Source organism: Helianthus annuus, chromosome 5 (genome assembly GCF_002127325.2).
Source record: "Helianthus annuus cultivar XRQ/B chromosome 5, HanXRQr2.0-SUNRISE, whole genome shotgun sequence".
Taxonomy (NCBI): Eukaryota; Viridiplantae; Streptophyta; class Magnoliopsida; order Asterales; family Asteraceae; genus Helianthus; species Helianthus annuus.
This window is the reverse complement of record NC_035437.2, coordinates 81751998-81763895: the sequence shown is the minus strand read 5'-3', so window position 1 is coordinate 81763895 and position 11898 is coordinate 81751998.

The window sequence follows — 11898 nt, the reverse complement described above, 5'->3', positions numbered from 1 at the left end:
CTTCTTTCAAATACAAGTCATGAATCTGCATAAACAAAACCTATGTATCTCACAGGCATTTTTATGCTGACGTACCTATTTTTACATGTGTTTCAGGTGCTAATGCATGATGATGCTTGTGCTTCACTTAGGCGGACTCGGGCCTTAGTGACTTAAGAGACAGTTATTATGCTAATTTAGTTTGAACTCAAAGACAATGTAACTTTAAATTTTAATAATACATAACTTTAATTGCCATGGTTGTTGAAACAATAATTCTGTCGCCACCCACCTCATCGGCGTTTCCGCCGTGGTTTGTTGTTTTACGCGGCCGGGGTGTGACAGAAGAGTTGGTATCAGAGCCAATGGTTATAGGGAATTAGGTTATTAGCAATGCTTTGACCTAGACTATAACTTTCTAGGACCCTAACACAAGTTTACTTGTGTTTAGATCTTAAAAGAATACCTGTCACCTATCCTTAGGTGATTACCAAAACTTGAACATAATTTTCTAAAATGATTTTGAAATTAATCATCTATCCTTGGATGATTGATTATATGGTTTTGAACCCTTCCGGTTTGATTCATTTTTGGCTTTATGCCTTCGGAATTTTAAATCTCGTCAAAGTTTTGGGTCTAAATAATGTGAATACGTGCAAACTGGAAGAGTGAATGCCTGTACCCTGAGTTTTCTGTCTAAGGCTAGAGTGTTCGTACAAATCCGCAGTATTGGACCAGTCACTCTTACCTGGGAACTCTTCGGGTGAGTGTTCACTTATAGGCGAGCATGTCTTCGTGATACATTATTATGACTCATTTACTTTGATTTGTCACTGTGTGTTGTTTGTTTGCTTTGTGGTAACAAACAAATGACCACCTTCCTTGCTTTTTGTCAATTTTATTGTTATCTCATTTTCATCACATCATCTCACTCATTTTCTCTCATGTTTCCTCTTTTAGAATGCCTCCTCGACGTAACGTTCCTCAACCTGATGCCGAACTGGCAGCAATTATAGCACAGCAGATGGCTGCTATGCTACCTGGTCTCATAACTCAAATAAACCAAGCCACCAATAACAATGTTAATGCACCTGCTCCGTGCAACTTTAAACAGTTTAACTCGGCTAAACCACTCAAGTTTAGTGGTACTGAAGGAGCAACTGGGCTTCTCCAGTGGTTTGAGAGTCTTGAGAGCACATTTCGCGATGTTCAGTGTCCGAACAACCGTAAAGTCGAGTTTGCTTCGAGTGTATTTCAAAAGAGGGCTCTTACCTGGTGGAATGGGGTAATGAGAGACCGAGGTGCTGATGTTGCTTTGAGTCAGACATGGGAGGAACTCAGGGCTCTCATGATGAGAGAATTCTGTCCTCGACACGAGCAGAGGGCACTCGAAGATGACTTCAATGATCTGAAGCAAGTCAGTGGTGAACACCGGGCTTACACTGACGGATATGAGGAGTTAAGCTTGCTCTGTTCGACTATGGTCACGCCTTTGGATAAGGCTATTGAAAGGTACATAGACGGGTTGCCAGATCCTGTTCAGGATATTGTAACTGGCAGTCACCCTACTACCGTCCGACAGGCCATTGAGCTAGCTGCTACCCTTACTGAATCCCAAATCAAGAAGGGTAAACTCCACAGGAAGGGTGACAAAAAGCAGAAACAGTCTGATAGCACCACTGAGAAAAAGGGTAAGAAGGCTGCTGAGTCTTCAAAGAAATCGAGGAAGCGTAAGGCTTCCAAGAATTTTGCTGTTACCGCCCAGACTAACCAGACTGCTCCTAACCAGGCAGCACAGAATCAGGTTGCACAACCTGCTGCCAAGAGGCAGTATGCGGGAAATGCGCCTCTGTGCAACAGATGTAATAGCCACCACCAGCCACAGATGCAATGTCGTATCTGCACTAATTGTGGCAAGTCTGGTCATCTCGCGAACACCTGCCATTTTGCTCCAAACCAAAAGCAGGCAGCTCAAAACCCAGCAGTGCAAAACCCTGCCCAGAATCCTGCACGACCTCACTTTCCGCCTGGTTCATGTTTCAACTGTGGGGATCTGACCCACTACAAAAACAACTGCCCGAGGTTGGCAAACGCAAATCAGGCACCAGCTCGTGGTAGAGCTTTTAATTTGAATGCCAATGAGGCTCGCGCGGATAACGAAGTGGTGAACGGTACGTTCCTTCTTAACAACCATCCTGCTACTGTTCTATTTGATTCGGGTGCCGATAAGAGTTTTGTGTCCTTAGCATTTGAGCCTTTGCTTGCGATGACTAGAACAAAACTAGGAAAGCCCTTGACAGTAGAAGTAGCTAGTGGTGAACCCATTGTACTCGACTCCGTTCTTCGAAATTGCCAGTTGAATCTCAATAACCATCTTTTCCCTATTGACCTCACACCGATGCAACTCGGGAGCTTCGATGTTATAGTATGAATGGATTGGTTATCAAAGTACCATGCTGAGGTGGTATGTTTTGAGAAGTTGGTTCGTGTACCGCTTTCGACTGGTGAGATCTTAGAAATTCATGGGGAAAAACCTGCTAGTAGCCTTAAACTCATGTCTTGTACCCAAGCCCGCAAGTATCTACGCAAGAAATATGTTGCTTTCTTAGCACATGTTGTAGAGGATAAAGGCAAGGGTAAAACTATCCAAGATATCCCTGTTGTTCGGGATTATCCAGAGGTATTTCCTAAAGAATTACCTGGTTTACCCCCTGTACGCCAAGTTGAGTTCCGCATTGATCTTGTACCTGGCGCAAATCCCATTGCTAAGTCACCTTATCGTCTTGCACTGTCTGAAATGCAAGAGTTATCTAAGCAACTTCAAGAGCTATCTGACAAAGGATTCATCCGTCCAAGCTTTTCCCCTTGGGGCGCTCCTGTCCTATTTGTGAAAAAGAAAGATGGATCATTCAGGATGTGTATCGATTATCGTGAGTTGAACAAGCTTACCATCAAGAATCGATATCCCCTACCTCGCATTTGATGATCTCTTTGATTAGCTACAGGGTGCTACTTGCTTTTCGAAGATTGATCTACGTTCTGGGTATCATCAACTTCGAGTTCTCGAAGAAGATATTCCCAAGACAGCTTTTCGTACGCGTTACGTCATTATGAGTTCACTGTTATGCCTTTCGGTTTAACAAATGCTCCTGCTGTTTTCATGGACCTGATGAATAGGGTTTGTAAACCTTATTTGGATAAGTTCATCATCGTCTTCATTGATGATATTCTGATCTATTCTAAGACTCGAGCTGCTCATGAGCAACATCTTCGTCTTACAATGGAGCTTCTAAAGAAAGAACAGCTTTTCGCCAAATTCTCCAAGTGCGAATTCTGGCTTAAGGAAGTTCAATTTTTGGGGCACATGGTCAACAAACAAGGTATACATGTAGATCCCGCCAAAATCAGCGCGATTAAGGATTGGGATACTCCTACTACTCCTACCGAAGTTCGTTCATTTGTTGATCTAGCGGGTTATTATCGCCGTTTCATTGAAAACTTCTCCAAAATTGCGGTTCCTCTCACTGCTTTAACTCGGAAAAGCAAACCTTTTGAGTGGGGATCCAAACAGGAAGAAGCTTTCCAGACCTTGAAACAGAAGCTTTGTGATGCACCTATTCTATCTTTGCCCGAGGGTAACGACGACTTTGTCGTGTACTGTGATGCATCCAACTTAGGCCTTGGCTGCGTTCTTATGCAAAGAAACAAAGTTATAGCCTATGCATCAATACAGCTGAAAGTGCACGAGAAAAACTACACAACTCATGATCTTGAGTTAGGTGCAGTAGTCTTTGCTCTCAAAATCTGGAGACACTACCTTTACGGTACAAAGTGTGTAGTGTTTACTGACCACAAAAGTCTCCAACATATCTTCAATCAGAAAGAACTAAACATGAGGCAACGACGTTGGATTGAACTCCTAAACGACTACGATTGCGAAATTCGCTACCATCCTGGTAAGGCAAATGTCGTGGCTGATGCATTAAGTCGTAAGGAACGTGTCAAGCTTCACTGTGTTCATGTTCAATCTGACATTCAATCTCGCATAATTCAAGCTCAACATACTTGTGTTACACAAGACTTGATGGGTAAAGAGTTACCATGTCATACAAATCCTGAGCTTGAACTGAGAGATTTTGGGATTTTCTATTACATGGGCCGTTTGTGGGTCCCAAGTATAGACAATCTTCGCACCTTGCTTATGGATGAAGCTCATAAGTCTCGTTATTCTATTCATCCTGGTGCAGACAAAATGTATAAGGATCTTCGAACCCAGTATTGGTGGCCGGGTATGAAGAAAGACATTGCCTTATATGTTTCCAAATGCCTTAGTTGTCTCAAGGTTAAGGCAGAACATCAACATCCCTCTGGATTATTGGAGCAACCAGAGATTCCGGTTTGGAAATGGGAAAACATTTCTATAGATCTTATTACCAAGCTGCCGCGTACTAAAAAGGGTCATGACGCCATTTGGGTTGTTGTTGATCGTCTAACAAAGTCAGCACATTTCTTGCCGATCCGTGAGGATTTATCTGCTGATAAGTTGGCCAAAATCTATGTTGATGAGATTGTATCTCGACATGGTGTTCCTTTGAACATTATATCAGACAGAGATGCTCGATTCTCGTCTCGCTTTTGGAGGAACATGCAATCTGCCATGGGTACTAAACTTCATTTGAGCTCAGTGTACCATCCGCAGACAGATGGTCAATCTAAGAGAACAATCCAGACACTGGAGGATATGCTTAGAACTTGTGTGATTGATTTTGGTGGTAGTTGGGATTCGCATCTTCCATTGATCGAATTCTCCTACAACAACAGTTATCACTCTAACATCAATATGACTCCTTTCGAAGCTTTATACGGTCGAAAATGTCGTTCACCGGTCTGCTGGAATGAGATAGGTGAAGCTCAGCTTAATGGACCTGAACTGATTCTAGAGACTACAGATAAGGTCAAGAAGATTCGTGAAAACCTTCAGACAGCTAGAAGCCGTCAGAAGTGTTACGCGGATCGACGACGCAAGCCCTTAGAATTTCAAGTTGGTGATCACGTCCTACTCAAGGTATCCCCTTGGTGAGACAACTGTGTTCTGTAGTCGTGGTGCGATGTAAAAAAATGTTGATTATTAATAAAACAATGTGCTTTGGTGTTATTATATGTGTTTTTGTGTTATTATGTGAGTATTTGTGTTTGGTGATTTTGCAATTCGATTCGATTCCGATTTCAAGCTCTAAATCACTTTCTGGAAGGTTATATGCGCACGAATGCGTAAATATAACCAGTTTAACGCAACAAATACTCCGGAATAGTGAAATAGGCTTAACATACCTTAAATAACCTCCACATAACTTAGAAATAAGTTTTGGATGGTTCGGTGTGTTAAAATCAACCTTGTTCGATCACAGGGACTATTTATGTCAAATTGCGAAACTATACCAATTCGTATAGTAACGAACACTCCGGAACTTGATCATAAGTTAAACATACCCTAAATAACCTTTACATAGCTTAGAAATAGGCTTTGAGGGGTTCGGTATGCTAAAATAAACTTTATTGATCAATAGGGACTAAAAGCGTCAAAAAGTGCACAAGTTTGCATTTTCGCGCATATCTTACGTTCTGAATATATCCGGACATCCAAAAATTTATGTAAGCATTAAAATATTTTATTTTAGTGTTTGGCATGATAAAATTCCATTCGTCGCTTAATTTGGATCGTTTTTGCGTTCGTTACGACTTCCGTCGTAATTAAGCGAATAACGCAAGCGTACGACCAAACGAACCGACATCCGAGATATTTTTAAGCATGTTTTGAGTTCCCTATACTTTAACTTCATTTTGGAGCCTTGAAATGGGGTTAACGGGACTTAAACGTGTCGAAAATGGACTTAAAAGCATTCAGGGGCTAAAACTGTCATTTCTGAAAGTTTGTGCTGATCAGACAAGCCCAGGCGGCCCGCCTGAGTTTGTGTGTATCCTGATGCGGGCCGCATGGCCTCCCCAGATATGCAATTTTGTTGCAAACAGCTGTTTACAGCTGTTAATCACTTCAAAACCACTTGCAAATGGTTTTTGAACAATCTATGGGCTGTTTTGGGACTCCCATGGTTTTATAAATCAATGGGCTAAAGGTGTACGGCCGAGATTTGATTACGCTTTGTGAGGAACGATCTTAACGGTTCACCAAGTCCTATAAATACCCCCCACCCTCCACTCATTTCCCTCAAATTTGAATCTGATTCTACACTCTCTAAGTGGAAGTTTGTGCTTCCTACCTGAGAGTGAATCGGGTTCGAATCTTGCGGGGACCTTCTGTAAGTATTCTTTCGCGTTTTTCTTTCATTTTAGCGTTAAAGTCAAGCTGTGTTTGACTTTCTGCTTTGACCAGTTTATGGTCAACGCGAAGTTCGTTTGAACTTCATAACGTGAGCGTAATCACGATGGTTATAGTCCCTAGTGACTATACCTACTAATTACCACGTTATCTAGGCTCAGTGGCGAGTCGTAGTTTCGGCCAAAATGCATTTTCTCGCGTATTTTGTAACCAAACTACTCTAGGATGTCAAAACCGTTTGTTTTGATATCAAAACCCGTTTTCTAACTTAACTAAACATGTTTCGACATGTTTAGCTCGTCGCTTTTTAGTTTAGTGCTTATGTAGAGTCGTAAGTCAAGCGGACTAAACACCCGCTTCGACTTTCGAACACGACCCGTTTGGTCGATCATTAGGATCTGACCAAACACGTCTAGTGATCATAGTAGCGTAGGGAATAACCTTCCGGGGTTATACCACTTAGGTTTGATTAGTCGCATGATAAGTAGTTTATGTGCCCTTGGTAAATTACCAAAATATCCTTTTCATACATAATTTGTAATTAAGAATATGTAACCTAAACTTTTGACACGTAACTGATTATGTAACATAATTAAACATGTATGGACATATAATACTTGTCATAGGACTAGTTAGACGTCTCGAACGCGCTTTTGCGTGTACGACGCGTTAAAGTAGCGTAAGCTACCTTAATGGGTCACGATGGGTCGAAAGCACTTAGGTTAGGTTCCGATTTAGGATGTAGGCTTTGTTAAACCATATCACATGAGTTCCAACACTCATTTGGTTTACAAGACCTCATTCTGTCCGATCTCCCGATTTAGGCGTCTATTGTTTGACTAGTGGTTCGATTATTAGGAGCTACTTGATTGCTCTGGTTTGCTCGAGTTTGTTGAAGTTCTATTTAATCGAGGATACTTTGCGCTACATGTGAGTACATAGTTCCCCTATTTTACTGTTTTTTAATGTTTTGGGGTGATTCATATGTACAAAATGTTTTCAAGGTTTAAACGATGATTTCGAAAATGATTAAAACGGTTTTTACTAAACTAATAACGATTTCAGTAATGTGAACGAAACTTGATGGTTGTTGTTACATAACAAATGACATTCATTAATTTTGGCCGAACCGACCAGTATTAGGTTATGGTACCATAGGATCTGACAAATCCCGTTACTTTACTACACCCATGGTTATGTGTGGGGGTTGTGGGTAGCGACTGAATCTGATATTTGTTAACTTACCCTTTGGTGGTTTGTTAATACGAGAACGAGTTGAACGATGGACGAGTCACGAAGGTTTGAATGTTGTTAGCGAGACGACCATAAATAGTTTTTCACAATTAAAACGATGATGATTTAAACGATTCTAAACGAGTTAACGATTTTCAAACAATTTTAAACAAATTGGGTGAACGATTGGTTTTTGATTAGTGTTTAGATAACGGGACGGGTGTAATGTGATGAAAGCATGGTGGATACGCCGCTGGTACTTCCTATATATAAGTGTTTTCATCATATTACATATCGTGGCGTTATTTAGTTCACTTGGGTAAACGATTTTGAAACGATATCATACAACGATGTTTTACTAAGAGATATAAACTAGACGTGTTTTTAACAAGTTTTTACAAGATGTTTTACAAGTTGGTTTTCTAAAACAAATGTTTTTGGGTTAAGAAGCATGGCTATGAGATTTTATAAATCATAATCAACTTGATTTGAGTTGGTTAACTATGTTGCAATACATTTTTCAAAACAAGGTTTGTATTTTGATTCTTGTAGTCTAATAAAATACCGCAACATATAAACGAGCCATGATTCCGATACTCTTATAAAACCTATGTACTCGCCAGCATTTCTTTGCTGACTAAGTTTTTACATATGTTTCAGGTGTCGATGCTTGATTGATTTCTAGGATGCATGCGTCACATAGGATCTGGACAAGGCCTTAGTGACATAATAACTATGATAGACGATATAAAACTTGTTTGTTCTATGTGTTAAGACAATGTAATGTTTAATATTATCAATAAAACGAAACTATTTTTGAATCCATAGTTGTGAAACAATTATTATGTTGCAACACTCCCCGACGTTTCCGCCACAGTTGTTGTCCTACGTGGCCGAGGTGTGACAGAAGAGTTGGTATCAGAGCCAATGGTTATAGGGAATTAGGTTATTAGTAATACTTTGACCTAGACTATAACTTTTAGGACCCCAACGTAAGTTTTCTTGCGTTTAGATTTTAAAACAATACCGTCACCTTGTCACACCCCGGAATTATCAGAGCATTGGCGTGACTGGACCGGTATCTTCATTGCACAGCGGAAGCAAATAAGCTAAGACTTCTAGAAAATTGAACGCCTGCTAAGTACTCGAATTCCCATGGGTTCTCCTATTCCAACCGTGCCATTGTTTCTAAAAAGTAACCTGAGAAAGAACATGCGAAAAAGTCAACATAAAGTTGAGCGAGTTCATAGTTTGTTTTGAAAAAGATTTAAAACAAATCTTTTAGATAACCGGTTTAAGTAATGTCGAGAAAATGTAATAAAACCATTTTCTTTGGCATGTCATTTGAAAATCTTGTATTTGTATAAATTGTATAACCGTCAATGCCCGTGTACGACAAAGACAACATGCCCGCATGAGCCTATAACCCACCCTGTGCTAGCAAGTGCCTCGCCAAACCGTTTACTCAAGACGGTAGACTAGCAGGCGATTATAGTTCCAAATAGTAGCGAGGACTTCACTGTACAGTTTTAGAGACCCTATGGCCCTTAGTGAGTAATGGACCATCCAACCCTAGTGACATTGGGGCTTTGCCCACGTCATTGGGCCTTTGACCTAGTGAATTATCCAGTCCTAGTGACATTGGGCCTTTGTCCTAGTGGACTATCCAGTCCTAGTGACATTGGGCCTTTGCCCTGGTGGACTATCCAGTCCTAGTTATCCAGTCCTAGTGATAATGGGTCGTTGCCCACATCATGAAAACTCATGCCTGTTTTGAAAACCTTGTATTGTTGTAAAAACCGGTAAGTTTAGCATGAACTTTTCGTAAACCATTTGAGTTCGTTGAAATCCTATTAGAAATGGTTTAGAAACATATGTAGTTTTCGTTCCTCTAAATATGGTGTACTTTTGCGAAACTCACCTGGATAATCCTGTGGAAAGCTAGCTTAACGTGATTCCGAAGTGTTGTTCCAAGAACGTGAAGTAGCTAGCGTGCAACTACGACATTCCTACGAAGAAATACTTATAAGTTCTCTAATGTAAACGTAGATAAACTACGTGTCCGAGCTCTACCGAATCGTTAACTAAACGATTCTATTAAAGTGCTATCTTGATTAGAATAACCATTCTATGGTTAATTGATCCCGTTTATAATAGGGATAAAACTAAGTTTCGAGATCGACTTAGTTTTTGAGTGATTTTGGCCGTATATATATTTATATCTATAAATATAAAATATATTTATTTAGCCGTGTTAGTTGTCGCGAATAGAAATATGTATACGGATAAAGGCGCGTCTTGTTGTGTCGTATATGATGCGGTAATATACCGTTGTTTTCGTAGGATGGAAATAAATAAATATATACATATATATATATATATATATATATATATATTCAAATACTTGACGTTGAAACGAATATAAAAAATATATTCTTTTTATAGAAATGTTCGAACTCTAAATAGTTGAGATAAACATAAACAATTATGTTTATATACATGATTTTCGAATGCTAAACGTTTGAAGTGTAAATCCTGAATCGCTGTCGTTTAGAATAAATATAAAACATTATATTTATTTTACAAAATATATTAAAGTTTTGGGCGTTTGAAATAAATATGAACATTATGTTTATTTGTATTAACGTTCGGAAATATCAATGTTCGTAGTAAATATAAACATTATGTTTATTTATAAAAGCGTTCGGGATACCGATGTTTGAAATAAATATAAGCATCATATTTATTTTAACTAGGTATTGGTTTCAAAATCTCATAACATCGTCAAAATAAATATACTTCTATATTTATTTTTATAAGAAAACTTGTATCTTGATAAGTGTCGTCTTTATAACAATATACGTTTCGTAAACTGGGTTTTTAACGAAAATCGGACAGAGTTTCCTCTGTTTTTAGGATAACCTCGACATCCAAAGTGTCGATATTTTAAATCAAAACGCAACAATAATCCAATCAAACAAATCAATATATTATAAGTTTTCGTCAAACGTATCAAAACGTAACTAATATCTAGTCAAAGTGGGTCGAGCTCGGTCGCGTATAACTATAAATCTAACTGATCTTTATATAAAGTTTAACGCATCGTTAAAACTTTACCGGGTCTTGACTGACTACGACCAGTTGACCAGCGTTGACTTGCCCGACAGTTGACCATGTTTTGACTGTGGTTGACCAGGTGTTGACCAAGTGTTGGCCGACTTCAAATCTGACATTAACCGAACCATTGACTTGTTTTGACCGTTGTTGACCCAAGTTGACCGAGTCAACCAGGACTCGAACTGAGTTAACCCGCTTTAACTGTGTTGACCCTAGTTGACTGAGTTGACTCGGTTTGACCGAGTCAACCGAACCGTCTGACCTTGTTGACTACCTGACTCAAACCCGCTGACCTGAACTCGAACCACACCGATCTGAGCATCATCCTGATTTCTGGTCTAACCGAAATGAACCAAAATATACCCGATAACCCGAACACGAATCTGAACCTAACATAAACACCACCATTACACCATCGCATCGCTGCCAACGGCCGTCGCCGCCGGCGACTCTGGTTCTGCTCTGATACCCCCTTTCAAAGCAAATCAACCCAAAACCTAACCCGATTCCGTTGAATCTGAACCCGGAACCTGCTGACGTCAACCCCAAACGGAAATATCAAGACTCGAGCCACTTACCGGAGCTGTGAAAACCCATCTTCAACACAATATCATCATCATCAGAGTCACCATCACCGCCGCCGTAGCGGCGGTGCAGTCCGTTTTCTGTTGTTGCCGCCAGAAACATTCATCGGAGCTCCGTGTGTCTGGATCTGATGTGAAACCTTCGCACCCTGTCCTTCGTTTTATGCAAATCTGGGTTGCCGGAGGGGCTTCGCCGGCTGTCGTCACCATCTCTCCCGCTAATCTTCTCTCTCCCGTCCTCCCTCTCTCTCGTCGACTCTCTCTCTCTCTCCTGCCTCCGATTTCTCTCTCTAAAAAGTTTCAGGTGGGTGTGTCGGGTCTGAGATAACAAGTCGGAGAAAGAGGGGTGCCGGAGGTCGCCTGAGGCACGGCTCCGATCACCGGAGGAGATAGAGGGCAAAGAGATGAAGGGGTGTCAGGTTGTGGGTCTGTAATCGAAGAAGGGGAGAGCAGAGGAGGAGTTTGAGAGCTTTTGAGTGTTGAAAGTGCCAGTGTGTTTCTTGAGTTTTGGAGTTTTGATGGTCACAAAATGGGTTTTAGATTTTTATTTATTAACTGGCCATGACCATGCCTCATAAATGTTTAGGCAACCCAACAAGAAAAGAAATCATAATGGTAAGACAAAAGCCACGTGATGTTCACTTGCCA